The following is a 22794-nucleotide window of genomic DNA, read 5'->3' as shown; positions in this document are numbered from 1 at the left end:
GTGAGCACTAAGTGTTTGGTTGCTTCCAGAGGTCCTGTTTGTTCTTTGGCTTCCAGAGGCCTTGGCTCCCAGAATTCAGGCTGCCTCACAGAACAGCCTCCAGTATGGCAGTGCCTGTCTTTTGACTTTCTGACTTTTTTCATTATGCCTTTTTATGGGTCAGGAGGGTTAAACTACATCTTACCACTCTCTCATTGTGTTAATCTATGATAAAAGCCTAATCATCCTAGTTAGCTACCACAGCTGCACTCACTGTAAAAGTTCATGTATGTATAAAAATGTTCATTCTCTTTGCCACCACTGTTTGATACCCGCATGATTTTGGGAACCTAATGGAAAAATTGTGATTCTCCTTATGATAACCCATAGTCTGCAACCATGGTTCTAAGGGGTAAACTGCTGAGTAGCATTCTTTTTTTTAAAAAAAATTTTGTTGTTTATTTTTATTTGAGAGCAACAGACACAGAGAAAGAGGGAGAGGGAGGGAGGGGGGGGGGAGAGAGAGAGAGAGAGAGAGAGAGAGAGAGAGAGAGAGGAGAGTGCACGCACTAGGGCTTCTAGCCACTGCAAACGAACTCCAGATGCGTGCGCCCCCTTGTGCATCTGGCTAATGTGGGTTGTGGGGAATCAAGCCTCGAACCGGGGTCTTCAGGCTTCACAGGCAAGTGCTTAACTGCTAAGCCATCTTTCCAGCCCGAGCAGCAGTATCTTAACTACTAAACTTCTGTCTCACTAGTCATATCACAAATATGACCATAAAGACAACCATAAATAAGCCGGGCGTGGTGACGCACGCCTTTAATCCCAGCACTCAGGAGGCAGAGGTAGGAGCATCGCCTTGAGTTTAAGGCCACCCGAGACTACACAGTAAATTCCAGGTCAGCCTGAGCTAGAGTGAGACCCTCCCTCAAAAAAAACCAACAAAAATATGACCATAAATATAAGAAGGTAGTAAACATATTTCCCAGATTAGAGCCCCAGCCCCTCGCAGTTTCTCATGAGCTCGTACTCACCATGGATAAATAAATGTCACTGATATTGATCTGGTGAGTGGCTATTTGGTTCATGAGAGGAATCAAGTTTTCAGGAAGAGAGGCCATACTTTTCTTTTCCATAGCTTCCACCTCAGCCCTGGGGAAACCCAACCTCAGATTGCGTGGTACACTAACCTGGAGCGCTTCTTAAATACCAGTAAGAGGCCCGCAGATGGCCCACTTCTTACGAGATGATATTCCCTCCAGCTGAGGTTCATAGCTAATCATTCGCTAATGAGGACGTTGTGTCTGGGTGAAGGCATTAGCTGAGCGGAGGAAAGGGTGTTAGAAAAGCAAGGGACTTACTCTTTCTAAGTAACTCAAGGGTCAGCGTTTTTCAGCTTCTGTTAACTATGATTTGGGAAGGCTGATATATGTCCTAAAAAGGGAAGTGTTATCAAAATGGGTGCATTGTCTTTAACTTTTTCTTTCTTCTTCTTCTTTAAAAATTAGAATGGTGTGGCATGCCAGATCCCCTAGTGAATCTCAGAAGCCATTCTGAAATACGCTGTGTTTATAAGAACTCCCTCACCCACTCCTCTCTCCCCTGAGACCTTAGCACATATAACTGAGCTCAAGATGGAATGTGGTGTGGTTTGGAAATACCAGAATTCTGTCTGCTGAGGCCATAGACAGATTTTATTTGATAAATTGGCCTCAGGAGCCTCAGGAAGACAAAAAAGTGGCAATGGAGGAAGGGAATCCCATACATAGACACCAGGCGAGGCACTGGTTTCCCAGTTCCCCAGTTGGGGCCTTTGGCTCCTTCCTCATACCATCTCCCAGAGGTCCTTATATGTCCCAACATGTGCTTTCTTCATTTACCCCCTAGGAAAGCAGGGGCTGTTTTACTTACTTCACTCTTCCTATGGCCCACAATGGGGGCTTGTAGGTGATATGTGCTGAGCCATTGTTGATTAAATGAAAATGCATTTCACATGCAAGAAAAGCAAGAGATTTCCTATAGTCTGGTGGATCTCTCTGTAGTACAAGGGAAATCGAAATAGCAGATCTCCACGCAGGTGCTGATCTGTATTTCTAGCCTCCTTTGAGGGTGAGGTGAAAGGGTCTTGAATTTAGGGGCCTGCTAGTGAAACATTATGAAACTGAGTCTCAGAGAAATGACGTGTCCAGAAGGCCATATCTTTGAGGCAGTGAGGGATGAGGAAGAAAAGAGTTGGGGAGAACTTTTGCTATGTGAAGTAGTCATGCTGAGGGTGAGGACAGTCAAACAGACAAGGCCATTCTAGGGAAGGGATGATTGTAAAATGCACTTCCACCTGTCAGTTTTGTCCTGGCCCAACACGGTTCCTGTACTCAACTGAATTGCTTAGTCTTACGGAGAGGTAAATTAAGACAGCGCTTTTCAAACCAGTGCTTGCCCGCCAATCACCTGGGGCTTCTGTTAAAACACAAAACTGTGATTGGTGGGGCCTGACGGGCTGAATTTCTAGCAGTGATGCTGAATGCTGCCTGTCCCAGGACCCCATCTTGATCAGCAAAGTTTTAAGCATATTCCTATAAGCAGGGCGTGGTGGCGCACGCCTTTAATCCCAGCACTCAGGAGGCAGAGGTAGGAGGATCGCTGTGAGTTCGAGGCCACCCTGAGACTACATAGTGAATCCCAGGTCAGCCTGAGCTAGAGTGAGACCCTACCTCAAAAAACCAAATAAAAAGAAAAGAATATTCCTACAAAGCTTTTAGGAACAATCCCATCAGGCAATAACAGCCCTGCTGAGGCTGTTGTAGTGAGAAGAGAGAAGGAAGCATTCCCTGGAGACCACAACGTCCCTCTTCTGTGGCCAGGCTTTCAGGACCAGGTCGGGAGGCAGAGGAATTGCTAAGGCATTCTGGGATACCTCAATTTTGAGGTCAGAGCAGAAGGAGAGGAAAGGAAGGGGTAGCTGTGCTGGTGGTCTGATTGTGCTGACACACAGCCAAGCCAAATGACATGACTCCAGGTCCCCACTCCGAATGCTTTGTGACTTGTCTGGAGGTCAGAATTCTATGTGAGCCACAGGGGTGAGGAGATTAATGTTGATGACGAAATTTACATGATGATAAGTGTGTAGTATAGTGATTAGTTTCTATATGATTGTATAACTAGGTATTCCAGAGTGATCTATAAGATTTTTCCATGTAAATATTCCATGGTCTATCTTTCTTTTTTTTAATATATTTTTTAATTAATTAATTTATTTATTTGAGAGTGACAGATACAGAGAGAAAGACAGATAGAGGGAGAGAGAGAACGGGCGCGCCAGGGCTTCCAGCCTCTGCAAACGAACTCCAGACGCATGCGCCTCCTTGTGCATCTGGCTAGCGTGGGACCTGGGGAATTGAGCCTCGAACCGGGGTCCTTAGGCTTCACAGGCGAGCACTTAACCGCTAAGCCATCTCTCCAGCCCTCCATGGTCTATCTTTCTATCTGTAACAAAACACAGAACTTAATGTACGTAAAGAAAATAGCTTTATTGTTTTGGTTAGATACTAATGACAGATTTCATCATCCAACCACTTAAATATGAGAGAAGCACATCAGTAACACGTGCTAATATGGAAGATTTACTGATGATTTTTCCCCTTTTCCAGTTTTATATCATATTTTAAAATTTTCAAAAAAATCCTTTCTAGAGAACAATCACAATGCCCTTTTCTAGTAGTACCTTGTAAAAGTTCATGAAATATTCATTTTTTAAATCACAAATATTGTAAAATTGTCAAAATAGTACAGAAATATATAATATAGAAAGTAAAAATCTGTGGAAAACACATTACTTCCAACATGAATATTTAAAATGTGATTGTTATATACTATTACACATTGATAACTAGATTAACTGACCTTTGAGTTATTATTTATGATCTGATTAGTTATTTAGTGTTTATATGTTAGAATAAAATTTTTGGAAATAAAAATACAGACATTAAAAAAATTACACAATTTCTTTTAATATGTTATTACTTAATCAAAACCTTCTGTCTTCACAGTATTATTTCAATTAACCATCTCTCTAAATGATTTAAGGAAAAAACAAAGGGCTATCTTCCAACACTTAAATTTTAACCAAGAAGTCCTTATGTTTAAACTTATCTCTGGGCTGGAGAGATGCCTAGTGGTTAAGACACTTGCCTGTGAAGCCTAAGGATCCAGGTTCAAAATTCCCCAATACCCACATAAGCCAGATGGACAAGGTGATGCAGGCATCTGGAGTTCGCTTGCCATGGCTAGAGGCATTGACATGCCTATTCTTTCTCTCATAATAAATAAATTAAAATTAAAAAACCTACCTCTACTATTGCATTCTTGTTCTTTTATTGTCTTTTCTGTGCACACATTTCCTTCATTACTTTGTAAACTTCATGAGGAAAGGGGCCTATGTCCAAGTCATTTATATTTGCTGGAGCATTTTACAGGCAACCATTCTTGAACTTCCAAGCTGAACAAGTTGAAAAGGACCCACAAGATCTAAACTTGTTGATCACCAGGCAAGAATCAATGGAAAGAACCAGACTCCATTTGACATTGCAGAAAACAGGCTTCCAAGGCTTTAGAGAATTACAGGAAAAGGCAAATGATTCCCTGTGAAATATTGTTAAAAAAGAAGAGGTTGAATTCCACGTCTGCCTGGCTAGAGTGAGACCCTACCTTGAAAAACCAAAATAAACAAATAGAGAGAGAGAGAGAGAGAGAGAGAAAGAGAAAGAGAGAGAGAGAGAGAGAGAGAGAGAGAGAAGAGGTTAATCCACTGCAGAGCAGAGTATTCACTACATGTCCTAGGGTGAAAGACTGAATGAAGAGGCATATCAGTAGTCCAAAGAAAAGGTAGGAATGTCAGAGGTGATTCTGATGGGAGAGAGAAAGAAACAATAGCCTCAGAAATCCACGTGCCTGTGGGATATTCTGTTTCTTCCGCAGACAGCCTTCATGCTCCCCTGTCACCCCACTTCCAGACCTGGCATAGCCATTCTATCCTCCAGGGCTGGGAGGTAGAAATCTTGTCTTAGCATTCGTGAGGCCCTTGGCGCGATCTCTACAACAAATGCTACCACATCCTCTAGAACACATTCTCTGACCTTTCCGTGCCTCCGCAGGTGCCTGCTTTCTGTTCTTCTTCTCCGCTAGTTTGTGAGGTCTTTGAATATGTTATGGTGTTATGACTTTGTATCACCCACATCTAGCATCTGGTACAGGAAGGGACATATAGGTAGGCAGTCAATATAGGACCCTTTACAAGGACTGAACTAGTAATTGGCTAAACACTTAAAGGACAAGCTAATACAAAATATAGACAAATTAATGAATAAAATTAACTTTATTCATTTAACATTTCTTTAATTTCAATAAAGATTGAAAATGTAAAAGGATAGTATAAAATAAAACATTGATATATGTCGGGATGTATTAATATATATGTACCTATTGATATTCTAACAGTACTTAACTATTCATAAATATTTTTAACTTTTAAAAATATTTTTATGTATTTGTGAGTAGAGAGAGAGAAATTGAGAATGTACACACCAGGGCCACTTACCATTGCACAATAAACTTCAGAGGCATGTGAACTTTATGCATCAGCTTTATGTGGGTACTACTGGAGAATTGAACCCAGGCTGGGCAGGCTTTGCAAGTAAGTGCCTTTAAGTGCTGTGCCATCTCCCAAGCCCTGTTTTTAATTTGTGTACACACACACACACACACACACACACGCATATATTGGCAACTTCTATACTTACATTCCACCCCCCACTTTCTCCTTCATAACTCTGCTCTCTGTCATATCCTCTCCTCTCTCCATTAGTCTCTCTTTTAATTTGAGGTCATCATCTTTTTCTCCTATTATAAGGGTCTTATGTGGCAGTTGCTAGGCATTGTGAGGTCTTGGATATCAAGGCCAAATCTGTCCAGACAGTTGTATGTAAGGAGTGGTACCCTTACTTTGGCTCTTATATTCTTTCCACCACCTCTTCCGCAATGGACCCTGAACTTTGGTGGGTGTGAGATGTTTCAGTGCTGGACAATCCTCTGTCCCTTCTTCTCAGCACTATGTTGCCTTTTGGGTCATCCCAGTGGTCATCACCATCTGAAAAGAGTAGCTTTTCTAACCAGAAGTGAGAGTAGCATTAATATATGAGTATGAACATTAAGTGGAGTGCTTTTAGGGCAATTTGGTGAGAGTAATATAGGCATTTATCCAGACAAGAGCAGGGTTTATATCCCTAAGGCTCATGACCTCCCCTGCCATAGGCTTTTGATTAGGTTTTCAGTACCAGGCCCATATTCCCTCCCATAGAGCAGGCCTTCAGTCCAATTAGAGAGCAGTTGGTTTCCCCCAGAGCAGACACTTGTTCAGTCATTTGGCCTGTCCCCCCAAACTTGAGGTTTCCAGTGTCCACTGTTTTCAACTTCTGTCCCCATAAGACTGCATATAGTGCAGCTTTTTCCAGCTTTCAGGGATATAGGGAGAAGGTTTTCTACTCGTCACCACCTTGATTTCTCAGATACCTTGCTGCCCAGGCATGTGAAGCCTTCAACAATAGAGTCTTACCATTTCTTTCTTATGGGAAACCAAGGGCCTTGGAAATTAGTGTATAACATTTTGGAGGCAACGGGGACCTCCCTGGCCAACAACTTAATGGAAGGTATCCCATCCCAGGCACTGAAAATTTTCTAGTAACAATTTATGGCTTCTCCATGTGCCATTATTTAATAAAGTAGATTTTCATTTCTCTTATTCAGAATATCTTGAATTTTGATTGACCCTCCCCCCACCCTTCTTTTATACAGTCTCTTCCCCTGACCTTACTTAGGCCTTTCCCCTCCCTGTAATCTGTGCTTCTACTTGCATATATACAATACCATCCTCTTAAGACTTGCCCTCTCCTCCCTCCCTTATAGCCTTTTTCTACCTTATGGGCCTCTGCTACTGATTTTTGGTTCCAGATCACATATGCCTATATATTTGTAGCTAGGATACACATGTAAGAGAGAATATGCAATGTTTGGCTTTCTGGGCCTTGGTTACCTCACTTAGTATAATCCTTTCCAATCCATCCATTTCTCTGAAAATTTCATATTTCTTTACCACTGAATAGAACTCCATTGTGCAGATGTACCACATCTTTATTATCCATTCATCTGTATATGGACATCTCGGCTGGTTCCATTTCCTGGCTATTGTGAATAGAGCAGCAATAAACATGGTTGTACACGTGTGTCTAAGGTAGTGAGAACAGTCATTAGGATATATGCCTAGGGGTGCTATAGCTTGATCGTGTGGCAAATCTATTTTTAGCTGTCTCAGGAAAGTCCACACTGATTTACACAATGGCTGTACCAGATTACATTCCCACCAACAGTGCAGAAGGGTACCCTTTTATCACATCCTTGCCAACATTTATTGTCATTGTTTTCTTGATGGTAGCCATTCTGACAGGAGAGAGATGGAATCTCAAGGTAGTTTTAATTGGCATTTCCCTGATGGCTAACGCTGTGGAACACTTATTTTAGGTGTTTATATGCCATCTGTATTTCTTCTGGTGAGAACTCTCTATTTAGTTCCATAGCCTATTTTTTGATTGGGTTGTTTGATTTCTTATTGTTCTGTTTTTTTTTTTTTTTGAGTTCTTTGTATATTCTGGAAATTAATCCTCTGTCAGATGTGTAGCTGGAAAAGAACATGGGATATCTTTCCATTTCCTTGTGTCGTCTGCAATTTCTCACTTGAATGTTTTAAAGTTCTCATTGTAGAGCTCCTTCACTTCCTTAGTTAAGTTATTCCAAGGTACTTTTTTTTTTTTTTTTTGAGGCAATTGTGAATGGGAGAGATTACCTGATTTTATTCTCTGCACATTTATTGTTAGCATATAGGAAAGCTACTGATTTCTATGTATTTATTTATTTATTTTATTTTTTTAAAGTTTTTTTTAAAATTTTTATTTATTTATTTGAGAGCGACAGACACACAGAGAGAGAGGCAAATAGAGAGAGAGAGAGAGAGAATGGGCGCGCCAGGGCCTCCAGCCACTGCAAACGAACTCCAGACACGTGCACCCCCTTGTGCATCTGGCTAACGTGGGTCCTGGGGAACCGCGCCTCGAACCCTCTATGTATTTATTTTGTATCCTGCTACTACATTAAAAGTGTTGAGCTGGAGAGATGGTTTAGTGGTTATGTGCTTGCCTGTGAAGCCTGAGGACCCCGGTTTGAGGCTCGGTTCCCCAGGACCCACATTAGCCAGATGCACAAGGGGGTGCACGTGTCTGGAGTTCGTTTGCAGTGGCTGGAGGCCCTGGCGCGCCCATTCTCTCTCTCTCTCTCTATTTGCCTCTCTCTGTCACTCTCAAATAAATAAATACAAATGAACAACAACAACAAAATTTTAAAAAAAGTGTTTATGTTTATCAACTCTGCCAGTTTGCTGGTAGAGATTTTAGGGTCTCTTATGTATAGAATCATATCAAGAATCATATCATCTGCAATAGTGATAATTTGACCTCTTCCTTTACAATTTATATCCCTTTTATGAGTATTTCTTGCCTTATTGCCATAGCTAAGACTTCCAGTACCATATTAAATAAAAGTGGGAACAGTGGACACCCTTGTTTTGTTCCTGAATTTAGTGGAAAAGCTTCAAGTTTTTCACCATTTAGTATTATGTTGGCTGTAGGTTTGTCATAAATAGCCTTTATTATGTTAAGATATGTTCCTTATAGCCCAGTTTCTGTAATACTTTTACCATGAAAGGATGTTGGATTTTGTCAAATGCCTTTTCTGCATCTATTGAGATGATCATGTTATTTTTGTCCTTCAGTACATTTATATAATGTATTACATTTATTGACTTGTGTATGTTGAACCATCCCTGAATCCCTGGGATAAAGCCAACTTGGTTGGGGTGAATAATCTTTTTGATATATTCTTGTATTCTCTTTGCCAATATTTTGTTCAGCACTTTTGCATCTATGTTCATGAGGGAGATTGGTCTGTAATTTTCTTTTTTTATTCTTTCTTTGCCTGGTTTCTGTATGAGGGTAATGTTGGCTTCATAGAAGGAGTTTGGTAGAATTCCTTCCTTTTCTATTTTATGGAAAAGTTTGAGAAGCAGTGGTGTTAGTTCTTCCATGAAGGTCTGGTAAAACTCACAGGTGAATCCATCTGGGCCTGGGAATTTTTTCAGTTGGGAGACTTTTTATAACTCCTTGGATCTCTGTACTTGTTATAAGTCTATTTCAATGGCTTATCTCATCTTGATTTAATTTTGGTAGGTCATATGAATCAAATAAATCATCCATTTCTTTCAGATTTTCAAACTTAGAGGCATATATATTCTTAAAGTATGTCCTTATAATTGTCTGAATTTCATTGGTGTCCATTGCAATGGTGACTTTTTCATCTCTAATTTTGTTATTTTTTGTCTCTTTTCTTTTTCTTCTGGTCAAATTTGCTAAGGGTTTATCAATTTTGTTTATCCTTTCAAAGAACCAACTCTTTGTTTTGTTTTGTTTCTATTTCAATAATTTCTGCCCTAATCTGTATGATTTCTTCTTGTGTACTGATTTTTGCTTTGTCTTGCTCTTCTTTTTCCAAGGCCTTAAGGAGGAGAATTAAACTGTTTATTTGTGAATTTTCTAATTTCTTAACATAGGTACTTAGAGATATAAATTTCCCTCTTATGACTGCCTTCATTGTGTCCCAAAGGCTTTGGTATGTTGTATTAGCATCATCATTTGATTCTATGAATTTATTGATTTCTTTTTGGATTTCTTCAATGACCCACTGATCATTCAATAGTGTACTGTTTAGTCTCCATGAATTTCTCTATGCTCTGTATCTTTTCTTGTTGCCGATTTGTAGTTTAATCCCATTGTAGTCAGATAGAGTACAAGGGATTATTTCAATTTTCCTATATTTGTGGAGATTTGCCTTGTGTCCTAATATATGGTGTATTTTAGAGAATCTTCCATGTGCTTCTGAGAGAAATGTATATTCTGCAGCATTTGGATGAAATGTTCTGTAGATATCCGTTAGGTCCATTTGTTCAATGACATATTTTAATTCAGATGTCTCTGTTTATTTTTTCTTGGATGACCTGTTAATTGATGAGAGTGGAGTATTGAAGTTTCCCACTACAATTGCATTTGATGTTATCTGTGATTTTAAGTCTAATAGTGTTTGTTTGATGAAAATGGGAGCCCCAATGTTAGTTGCATATATGTTTAGGATTGTAATGTCCTCCTGCTGGAGTGTTCCTTTTATCAGTATAAAATGACCTTCTTTATCCTTCCTCACTGATGTTGGTTTGAAGTCTATCCTGTCAGATATCAGGATAGCAACCCCTGCTTGTTTCCTAGGCCCATTTGCTTGAAATACCATTTTCCATCCTTTCACCCTAAGGCGGTGTCTATCTTTTATTAAGAGATGAGTTTGCTGGAGGCAACACATGGCAGGATCCTGCCTTTTAATCCAGTCTGCAAGCCTGTGTCTTTTGGATGGTGGATTGAGGCCATTGATATTAAGAGTTATTATTGAAAGGCATGCATTTAGTCTCACCTTTCTTCTTATTTTGTAGTGTTTCCTGTTTTTCCTTTACTCATTTGTTTTTTGAGGGTGGTTTATTTTTTCCTATTTTCTTCTGTGTGTGTTTTGCTTTCTCTGCGGCCTTAAGAATTCCTTCAAGTATTTTCTTTAGAGCTGGTTTAGTTTTCATAAATTCCTTTAGCCTATTTTTGTTATGGGATGTCCTTATTTCTCCATCAATTTGGATAGATAGCTTTGCAGGATAAAGTAATCTTGGTTGACAGTTGTTATTTTTCAGTACTTGGAATATGTCATTCCAAGCCCTTCTGGCTTTTAAAGTTTGTGTTGAGTAATCTGCAGTTGTTTTATGGGCTTGCCTTTGTAAGTGACTTGCTTCTTCTCTCTAACTGCTTTCAATACATTTTGTTTGGTTTGTGTGTTTAGTAGTCTAATTATAACATGGCGAGGAAAGATTCTTTCCAGATTTTGTCTGTTTGGCATTCTAAAAGTTTCTTGTATATGCACTGGCATTTCTTTCCCAATTTGAGGAAAATTTTGTTCTATGATTTTGTTGAAAACACCTAAGCTTTTGAATTGAAATTCTTCTCCTTCTGTTATACCCTGAATTCTTATGTTTGATCTTTTCATAGTGTTCCAGATATCTTGAAATTTCCGTTCATACCTTACTATTATCTTGTCTTCCTCTTTGTTGGACTGTATTAGATTTGCCACCTGGTCTTCTTGTTTAGATATTCTGCTCTCTCCTTCATCCATTCCACTGGTGAGACTTTCCACGGAGGGTTTTTTTTTTTTAATTTCATTGACTGTATTCTTCACAGCTAGGATTTCAGCCTGGTTTTTCTTCAGTATTTCTATTTTTTTACTCATGTTTTGTAATGACCTCTTTATTTCATTAAACTGATTTCTTTTGTTCTCGTTCAGAAGTTTGTTTCCTTCTTTAATTCCTTTGTTTTCTTCTTTGATTCCCTTCATTTCTTCTCTGATTTCTTTGAGTATAGATACCATCATTTTCTTGAAATCTTTGCCAGGCATTTCTTCTAATACAGTCTCATTGGTGATCATTTTTGATGGATTTATAGTCTTTGGTGGGACTGTATTGTTGATTCTTTGAGTTTCTTGTATTATATTGTAGCGACTTGTGCATCCTGAATTGATTTGAAGCTTGGGTTTTCTACTTATCTCCAGTGTTCCCAGATGTGGCTATCCACCTCTATATACCCTCAGGACATGAGTTCAAGGTGCCAGGTGTAGCTCTTGTCCACCAATCAAGCCACAGAAGTAATTACAGGTGTTGAGTCTGCTTGCTAAGCAAGTATTCTAGTGGACTGGGTGGGATAATTTACTGGCAAATTCTAATCTTCAATGGAGTAACATACACAATCAATAAAAACTAGCACAAAGCTTGCAATTGTGGGGATTAAAACAAACAGATAGTCATGTAAAGAAAAAATCCCTAAGGGCGTGTGCTGTTCTACACTTAATCTTGGCAGCTGGGAGGTAGAGATTTCTGTTCTGAATTGGGTTCCGGGTCAACCTGGATAATGACAGAAGCAAAAAACAAAGGTCCTATATATGTGAAAGCATCAAAGGCAATAAAATCCAACCCCCAAATGCAGGTTATTTGAAAATGGTAAAGCCAACCAAGAATATATACCCCATAACCTGCCCTGACAAGGAAAGAGAGATTAGCTCTTGCAGGACTGTGTACCTGTTATTTTTGTCAGTCAGCCTTGTTACCTTTGGGGTGGCCTCCAATCTCACCAAGGCTGAGTGCCCGCCTGGATGCCTCCGTGATGTGCTGTGCAGCTGCGCCTCTGACCAGCTCTGCTGGCTGCCAGGGAGGTGAAGGTGGGGCGGGGGGAGAGGGAAGGGGCCTGAATGCTGGAGGTTTGGGGTTCTCAAGGTGGGAGCTGGGAGAGTTCAGACTTCGGGAGCTGCTCGCACTTTCAGTAGTTCTTTAGTTAATCTCAGCTGTCTTTCCTTCAGATTTCTTAACTTTGCAAAAAGGCTGATGGAACTGAAAAATCTGTTGGTTGGTCTCTGCTGCTGCTGCCGCGATCACCTCAGTGCGACTCTGTCCGTTTTCCTCCTTTCTGGTGGGTCTTGTTCTCTCTGGCTTCTCTGCTCTGTCTAAGAATAACCTATGCTCCTTCACTTCTCAGGAGGGTGTATTTTGCTGGGGTTTTGCTTAAATCCCTCCCTAGGCTGGTTTGTCCTGGCTCCACCATCTTACCCAGAAGTCCTGTTTTTTAGTTTTGATTAACATAATTATACACATTTATTGGGCACATGTGATATTGTGGTGTGTGTATATGATGAGTAATGAGCAAGTTAAAGTATTTTCACCTCCTTGCACATTTATCATGTGTTGAGAAGCTGCCATCTCCTACCTTTTAATTACAATATATAATAAATCTATGAAGTATATTCACCCTAAGGTACCATAAAATAGTAGAAATCTTTCCTTTTCTCTGTTTAGCAGTGCCAGTTATCTGTCTTACTTCTTTTTAAAAAATATTTTATTTGAGAGAGAGAGAGAATGGGCACACAAGGGCCTCTAGCCACTGCAGACGTTCTTCACACACACTAGCCACCTCGTGCATCTGGCTTATGTGGGTATTGGGGAATCAAACTTGGGCCCTTAGGCTTCTCAGGCAAGCACCTTAACCACTAGGCAATCTCTCCAGCCCTGTCTTACTGCTAACTCTCTCATCCCCAACCTTCACAAGGGTATAGTGGCCAATAGCCTATGCTCTACTTTGAAAGCAACATTGGTAGCTTCCACACATGAGTAAGAGTATATGTCATTTGTTTTTCTGTACCTGGCTTCACTTAACATTACGTCTTCCAGTTGCATACATGTTGCTGGAAATGATGGAATCTTTGCTTTTTTATGGATAAACAATATTCCATTTGAGCACATCTACCACACCTTTGGTAGATGGTCATCTTTCACTGAACATGTGACTGCGTGTCATGGTTATTTTCAGTACCACTGCAATAGCCATAACAAGTGTAAGTGTCTCTTTGTTTTACTGATTTTATTCCCTTTAGCCGTATAGCAGCAGCAATGAGAAATCTGGATGAAATGGTAGCTCGATGTTGAGTTTCTTGAAGGAACTTTGTGTTGCTTTCCAAATGGTTGGATTTACATTCCCACCACACAGTGCATAGGAGTTTTCCTCCTTCCCCTTCCAGTCAATGTTTCTCTGTTTAATTTTTGTATTAGTAGTTTTTGTTTTTACATTACCACTCTCCTAACTAGAGTAAGCATCTTGGTTTCTTTGTTTCATCTTCTTTTTATTAATTGTGATATTAGACAGCCATAAAAATATATGTGTTGGTTGTTTCTGTATCTTCTTTATAGAAATGTCTGTCCAGATCATTATAAAATCTGACTTTTGGGTATGGAGAGGTGGCTTAGTGGCTATGGCACTTGTCTGTAAGGCCCAAGGACTCTCATTCAATTCCCTAGTACCCAAGTAATCCAGATGCACAAGGTGGTGCATGTGTCTGGAGTTTGTTTGCAATGGCTAGAGGCCCTGGTATGCCCATTCTTTGTCTTTCTCTCTCCCCCGCCACCTTTTCTCTCAAAAAATAAAATAAAATATAAAAAACTGCCTTTTTTTTTTTTTTGCTTTTGAGATTTAATTTCCTTTCATGTTCTGAATATTAGCCCTTTGTTGAGGATATAAATATAAATAACCTGCATTCTTGTTTTTGACTTAGCTCTTTCCAGCATCCTGACAGCTAGTTAACAATGAAGAAGCTTCCAGCTCAGCTCTAGCTTGACTTCTCAGGAACCTGCAGCCCCTGCATGTGGAGTCTTTAGCATTAGAATCTGACCATCTAGTTCTATTGGACAACCAAGAGCCTTGGCAATAGCCTGTAGTGTTTTGGTGGGGTCAGGGCCCTCTCAGGCTAACAAACTCACTGGAAGGAATCCCACCCCTGGCACTAAAATTTTTCTCTAACAATTTATGGCTTCTGGAAACAACATTATCCATCTCTACAAGATACCTCTACTCCATACTCTCTCTCCTTTTTAACATATAATTAGTTATTGAAGAAGTAGATTTCTATATGGCTTATTCATAACATTTTAAATTTTGACTAACCCTCCTCCCACTTCCTTCTCTCCTCCATGCCCTCCTTTAATGCCACTTAGACCTTTCCACCACCAGTATTCTGATCCTCTGCCCACATGTCTACCATTCCTTTCCCTCAGTCCCTCCCTCACCAGCCTCCCTCGTAGCTCCTTTGTAGCTTCCTGGCCTGTACTGCTGACTTTCATTCCAAGTCACATACAAGGCTAAACCTTTGAAGGTAGGACCACATCCATGCCAGCTTTATAAATTTATTTTTTCTTTACTTATTTGAGAGAGAGAGAGCAAGAGGATGGGTGCACTGGGGCCTCCAGCCACTCCAAACTCCAGATGCGTGTGCCACTTTGTGTATCTGGCTTACATGGGTCCTGGGAAGTCAAACCTGAGTCCTTTGGCTTTTCAGGCAAGCACTTTAACCACTAAGCCATCTCTCTAGCCCCCATGCCAGCTTTTTAATGCAAGTGCTATGGATCTGAATTCAGGTCCTCATGATTCTGCAATAAGCACTTCATCCATTAAGGCATACCCTTCCCATCAATATGGCATTTTCATGTGTGCACGCATACACACACACACATGCACACAATACTTTGATCATAGCATCCCTTTTGATTTCCTTTAACTTGTATATCACTTAAGAACAATTTTAATCTTTACCTATATTTTTGTTTGTTTCTATATGGTTTAGTCATAACATTTTAAATTTTGATTAACCCTCCTCCCACTTCCTTCTCTCCTCCATGTCCTCCTTTAATGCCACTTAGACCTTTCCACCACCAGTATTCTGCTTTTTTATTGTTGTTTTCCAAGGTACGGTCTTTCTGTAGCCCAGGCGGACCTGGAATTCACTATGTAGTCTCAGTGTGGCCTTGAACTCAGTGTTCCTCCTACCTCTGCCTCCCGAGTGCTGGGATTAAAGGCGTGCACCACCATGCTTGGCTGTGTACAGCTTTTAAAATTCTTGTTTTTGATTTTTATTCCATTATGCTCAGGAAAGATCGATACTTGATATGATTTGCCTTTTGAAAGTATGGTGTGACCTTTCTCTCTCTTGGCTTAACATATGGTCTGTCTTGGGAAATGTTCCACATACTGATGCAAAGATCGTGTGTTCTGTAGCTGTTGGATGAAATCTTGTGTGGAATTTTTAGGCCCATCTGTTGTATAGGAAAGTTTAACTATAATATTGATTTATTTTGTTTGGGAGAGCTAGCTCTTGTTAAGTGGGAGCTTAATGTCTCTCATCTTTTGTTTAGCCCCTGTATCCCTGCAGAACTGATAACATTTGCTTTAGATTTAGTGCATGTTATCTACAACTTCTATTTTTTTTTTTTTTGTGGACCTGTTTAACATTTATCTCTTAAGAAGGATTTCAACCTGACTTGGTTAGAAGATGCCTAGGAAACTAGAAAATGTCTGGATATGTCTGAGGGTGCTCCAGAGAAGATTCACATGGGGTTCAGCACACTAACAGATTAAGACTGGGGTTCCATCATTAGTTTTTCTTTCTCTAAGGCTTCCAGCTTCTTGAACTGAACTGATTTCTCCAACTACCCAGCTTGCAGATGACCACTGTGGGACTATCTAGCTTATTATTTTTAAACTTTATTTATTTGAGAGAGTCAGAGAGAGAGAGAGAGAAAGAGAGAGAGAGAGAGAGAGAGAGTGAGAGCAAGAGTGACAGCGAGAGAGAGAGAGAGAGAAAGCGAGAGAAATGGGCACGACCAGGGCCTCTAGGCACTGCAAATGAACTCCAGACACATGGGCCACTTTGGGGCCTGGGGAATTGAACCTGGGTCCTTTGGCTTTGCAGGCAACTGCCTTAATTAACCACTAATCCATCCCTCCAGCCCATTACCTAGCTTCTTGATCATGTAAATTAACCATGTATATTCTACTGCTTCTATCCTTACTGAGAACACCTCTTTATATAATTTTTGAACTAGCATGTATTTTACCTGATATAAGTGTACCTAATGCTACTTGATTTCAATTTTCATTTGAGTGCAATATCTTTTTTTTTTTTAATCCTTTTATTATCAGTCCATGTGGGTCTTCACCACTAAAGTGTGTTTCTTCCAGGTAACATATTTTGAATCTTTAATTATTTTTTTTTCATTTTTTTATTGAGAACTTTACCACCTGCATATACTGTTATTTGATCATATCCTCATACATGACTTTCTTTGGTCCTCCCTCCCTCACCCCCACTCCACTGAGGATCCTCCTCTTTCCAAGTAGTCCTTCTTCTGTTTGGATGTCTCACTCTTTTTGTCCTCTATCCTCCATGTCAAAGAGTTGATGGGCTCAGTACTGTGCAGGTCTTGTATGCGTGTGTGGTGGTGATTACCACTGCCAGGGTGAGGTCATGAGTATGCCAGGCAGTTCACACCTGTAGGACAATTCCCTGAAGTATTCCTTTATACTCTGGCATACATTCTTGCTGTCCCCTTTCCCACAATATTCCTTAAGCCTGGGAGGGCTGTAGACATGTTTGATTGACCATTGTGCACTCAGCAGCCTCTTATTTTCTGCTTTGATGAGTTTCGAGTTCCTCGGTGTCTACTTCAATCTCTGAAGATAGTCGTGAGAGCAGCATTCATGTCCTTCCTGCCACTTTTCCCACAGTGTTCCCCGAGTCTTGGTGGGTGTTATTGCAATGAATCATTGTGGTGTTTTGATTCACGTGTCCCCCATAAAGTTAGGTATTCTGAATGCTAGGTTCCTAGCTGATGGAGATTTGGGAATGAATGCCTCCTGGGGTGAGTGTATTGTTGGGGGCAAGCTTATAGGTATTATAACCAGCTTCCCTTTGCCAGTGTTTGGCACACTCTCCTGTTGCTGTTGTCCACCTGATGTGGGCTGGCGGGAGGGGGTGATGTCCACCCTCTACTTATGCCATCATTTTCCCTGCCATCATGGAGCTTGCTCTTGAGTCTGTAAGCCAAAATAAACCTTTTTTTCCCCCCCCCAAAAGTTGCTCTTGGTCAGGTGATTTTTGCCAACAATGTAAACCTGACTGTGACATTCATTTAGTGCTCAGCACTGGGATATCACTTCTTCTGGTCACCTTGATGAGTTTTGGATCTCCTCACTATTCACCACAATCTGTAAAAAGAAGCTTTTATACCCCAGAGTGATAACAAGCATTGTTCAACCAAATTAGCCAAAGAACAGTGGTAGTTTCCCTCTGTGGCTGATACTGTTCCAAGCTACAGGCTTTTGACTCAATTTTCAGAACCAGGCATGGATTCTGTCCCTTTGAGAGGGCCTCAGATCTAATGAGAGTAGTTGGTTAAATCTATAACTTGTGTGCCACTACCACATCCATGGGCACCTCTTGCCTGGCTGATTGATTGGGTACCTTGCCATGATGTTACTTCTTATGTCCGTATACTATCTGTCAATTCTCACTCCTGTCCTTTTGCTAATTTATGTCTAGTTGTTTTGTCTATACTTATTTATATGTTTTTGGTACAGTAGTTTACTGTATCGATGAGACTTGAGTATTTTTACTTTCTCTTGTCTACCTGAAGTGAGTCTCATAGGTTTATATGTTGCCATGAACCTGGTACTTACCAGGTTTTTGCATCTTGGTGCAGGAAAGAGTCCTTTAAGCATTACATGATATCCAGGTTAGTGGTGATGAATTACCTCAGACATCGTCTTCCTTTCTTCCTTTGTCTGATGTCTACTGTCTACACAATTGTTAGTTGGTAGGGTTTTTTCTAGGATTTCAAATACAATGTCCCATTTTTTACCTCCTAGACAACTAGTTTTCTACTGAAAAATCTCTGATGATTCCCTTGTATGTGACTGTGATGGTTAAGTTTGTTGTCAGCTTGATTAGTTTAGGAATCCACAGACATTCCTTTTGAATGGGTCTCCTGAGGTTGCTTCCAGGGAGGATTAAAAGAAGGAGGAACTCTTTCCTCCAGGGTGAGTCCTTCCCCCAAGGTAGGTGGGCTTCATCTAAGAAAATTCTGGGAAAAAAGAATCTCTTCCTCCCACTTGGCTGCAGTACTGCTGGCTGCCTTGTAGTGTGGACTGAGCATCAGCGTGGACTGAAGATCAGCGTGGACTGAAGAGCATCCAGGGCTGAAGATCATTGTGGACTGAAGATCAGCGTGGACTGAAGCACAGTGCAGACTGAAGATGAGCACAGACCAGACTGAAGACCAGTGTGGACGGAAAAGCAGCATCTCTCCAGGCCACCTGCAGGCATTCAGTACTGGATTGGGACTGCTGAGGCATCCAGCCTCATGGACTGAGCAGCTACAGGGTTCCTTGACTCTAAGGCGTACAAACTGGTATAAGCTAATTCAATAAACTCCCTTTTTGTTTATTTATATTTTATTTTATTATTTTTTTGTAGTCAGTGAATATGGTCAAGTTGGAACCATTGTTAGCCTCATCTCCGTCCTCCCCCTCCTCAGGGCCTTCCTTGTTGGTGTATATGGCTCATTCATTGTGGGGCTACCCTTTAGTTTGGAGTAGGAGGAAATGTCTCTGTGTGTCATGACCCAATGTGTGGCTCTGACATTCTTTCCACCCCTCTTCTGCAAATTTTCCTGGGCCATGTTGTGTTCATATTAGGTCTGCTTCAGTGATGAGGTGTTGGGGGCCTCTGGGGCTCTGGACATCTTGTTTGGTAGGGGTTGATGGTTCTCTGTGTATATCTCCTTCACTGTTGTGCTGGTTCCTGGTTTGCCAAGAAAACAGAACTCTTGCATGTTTCCCCAATTTTTCTTCATTTCAGCTGGGACCCTTTTGAGGTATTGTGGGGTGATTCTCTCCTTAGGATCTGCATGTATCTGAGAAAGAGAAGCAGATTCTCCAATGGAGAGTAAAGTTAGCACCAATTAATATGATAACTGTTGTTTTTTAGAGAGAGTTTAATGGAGAGCAGGCTCATTTTTGGATGTGATTCTGACTTGTTTCCCAGCTCCAGCTATGGGTCCCATCCACTGAGCAGATCAGTTAGCCAAATTGAGAGCAGTTTGTTTCCCACCATGGCTATGTGCCATAATGTACTTGTATGAGCATCACATCAGGTTGTTTGCTGCTAATTAGGTTAGACCATGTGTTGCTTGGACAGATATTGGTCATTATCCCCCAGTCACTCATGTAGTACCTTCTGGCACTAGATGCATTAACTGTTTGGGGACTGACTCTCTTCCAGCTTCAAGCCATGTTGCTCCATGATACGTGCCAATAGTGTATGGTGTCTTCAGCAGTAGGGTATTACCAGTAACCTATGGTGAGTCATCAAGTGCTCTGACATAAATCTGTTTTCTTTTGGGAGACCTTGTAGGTCTCAAAAGCTCATTGTGGATGATATCCACCTGCTGCTACCAGGAGTTACAGGTCAGCGCCCAAGAAGAGAAGAAAGAAAAGGATAAGTGATATAAAAGAGAGTGAGAGAAGAAGGGGAGAGAGAGAGAGAAGCAGAAACAGGAGGTGATAATGATAAGGTTTTAGCATACCCACTCCAGGGCCTTCTGAATCTGGTGTTCTCTCTAAGGGCCTAGTGAAGGTTCAACCATTTGGTCTGTCTTTTAGGATGTAGAGTTTTATGGTACCATTGCCTTTTCGGTCCAGTTTTGTGTCCCCCACTCCCTCCCTCATCCTCCCCTCCTTCTCTACCCTCTTTATTGTCTGGTCCTCGACATGCTTGGTAGGTATGTCAGCAACTTGGGCAGATTCAGGATATGAGCTGTAGATGATTGAGACTATGTGGTAACTATCTTTCTGTGATTGGGTGAGTTCACTAAGAATGGTCTGTTCCAGGTTTGACCATTTTTCTTCAAATTTCATTCTGTTGCTTTTCCTTACTGCTGTGTAGAATTCCATCGTGTAGATATACAACATCTTAGTTACCCATTCTTCTAATGATGGACATCTGGGTTGATTCCAGCTCTCAGCTATTACGAATTGAGCAGCTATAAAAATGGTTGAGCAAATCTCTCTGAGCTGAGGCATGGAGCTTTTAGGGTATATACCCAGTAAGAGAATAACTAGGTCTGTTGGTAACTCTATAGTCAGTTATTTTTAGAAGTCTCCATATTGGTTTCCAAAGTGGTTACACCATCTTACATTCCCACCATAAGTGGATGAGGGTTCCTATTTCTCCACATTTTCACCAGCATTTGTTTGCATTTGATTTTTTGATGTTTGCTATCCTTACTGGGGTAAGATGGAATCTCAAAGTAGCTTTAATTTGCATTTCTCTGATGATTAGGGATGATGAACATTTCCTTAGGTGTATATTTGATATTTGTACTTCTTCCTCTGTGAACTGCCTGTCCAGTTCCTTGCCCCGTTTTGTGAGGGGGTTGTTTGACTTTTTTATTGTTTAGGTTTTATTTTTTCTCAATTTTTATTAACATTTTCCATGATTATAAAAAGTATCCCATGGTAATACCCTCCCCCTCATACTTTCCCCTTGAAATTCCATTCTCCATCAATCCCCTCCCCATCTCAATCAGTCTCTTTTTTTATTTTGATGTCATCATCTTTTCCTCCTCTTATGATGGTCTTGTGTAGGTAGTGTCAGGCACTGTGAGGTCATGAATATCCAGGCCATTTTTTGTCTGGAGGGAGCATGTTGTAAGGAGTCCTACCCTTCCTTTGGCTCTTACATTCTTTCCACCACCTCTTCTGCATTAGACCCTGAGCCTTGGAAGTTGTGATCGAGATGTTACTCAGTTCTCCAGTCACTTATTTCCAGCACTAAGATACCTTCTGAGTCATCCCAAAGTCATTTCCATCTGAAAAGAGAAGATTCTCTACCCAAAGTGAGAGTAGTGTTAATATAAGGGTACGAATATTAAGAGAAGTGCTTAGTGGGCAGTTTGATAAGCATAGTATATACATTTTTTCAAGACATCAGCAGATGTTACACACCTAGGGCTCATGACTACCCCTGTTTTAAGTTTTCAGTATCAGGGATGTGTTCCCCCCGGCCCCATGGAGCAGGCCTCCAGTCCAATTGTAGGGCAGTTGGTTTCCACCATGATAGACGTGCCACTATTGCACCCATTGGCTCATTTAGGCTGGCTGGCCAATTATAAGGCTTACAGTGTCCACTGTTGAGTATCTTCTCTGGTGGTATCTCTTTCTCCCATTGAACTACATGTAGAATGACTTCTCCCAGCTTTCTGTCAGCTGGTCTACATGGAGGAGGTTATCAGCTCAGATCCAGCAGGATTTCTCAGTGGCCTTGCAGCCCAAGTATGTGGAGTCTTTAGCAATACGGTCTTACCATCTATTCCTGGTGGGAAACCAAGGGCCTTGGCAAAAGCCTATAATGTTTTGGGGGCATCAGGGACCTCCCTGGCAAACAACTCACTGGAGGTATCCCATCCCTGGCACTGAAAATTTTCTAGCCATATTCTATGGCTCTTGAGTGTTCCATTGTCTGAAACCAGAGGATTCCATATGATTTATTTGCATCCTCTTTGATTCTGATTAGCCCTCCCTCCACCTTTCCTTTACTAAATCTCTTCCCCTGACCTCACTTTGGGCTTTTTCAGCACTGTTAATCTATTCTATTCTTCTACTTACATATATATAATACCAACCTATAAGTACCCTCCTCTCTTCCTTTCTCTTCCCTTTATATCTCTATTGTTTAGGTTTTTGAGTTCTTTGTAGATTCTAGACAAATACAGATGGCATATAAACATCTAAAAAAGTGTTCTACATCCTTAGCCATCAGATAAATGCAAATTAAAACTACCTTGAGATTCCATCTTTCTCCCATCAGAATAGCTACCATCAAGAAAACAAATGACAATAGATGTTGGCAAGGATATCATAAAAGGAGAACCCTTCTGCCCTGTTGGTGGGATTGTCATTTGGTATAGCCATTGTGAAAATCAGTGTGGAGGTTCTTGAGACAGCTAAAAATAGATTTGCCATATGATCCAATTATAGCACTCCTAGGCATATATCCTAATGACTCTTCTCACTACATTAGAGATACTTGCACAGCCATGTTTATTGCTCTCTATTCACAATAGCTAGGAAATGGAACTAGCCTGGATGTCCATCCACAGATGAATGGATTAAAAAGATGTGGTACATCTACACAATGGAGTTCTATTTA

The sequence above is a fragment of the Jaculus jaculus genome, chromosome 4 (assembly GCF_020740685.1).
Source record: "Jaculus jaculus isolate mJacJac1 chromosome 4, mJacJac1.mat.Y.cur, whole genome shotgun sequence".
Taxonomy (NCBI): domain Eukaryota; kingdom Metazoa; phylum Chordata; class Mammalia; order Rodentia; family Dipodidae; genus Jaculus; species Jaculus jaculus.
This window is presented reverse-complemented; position numbering follows the sequence as displayed.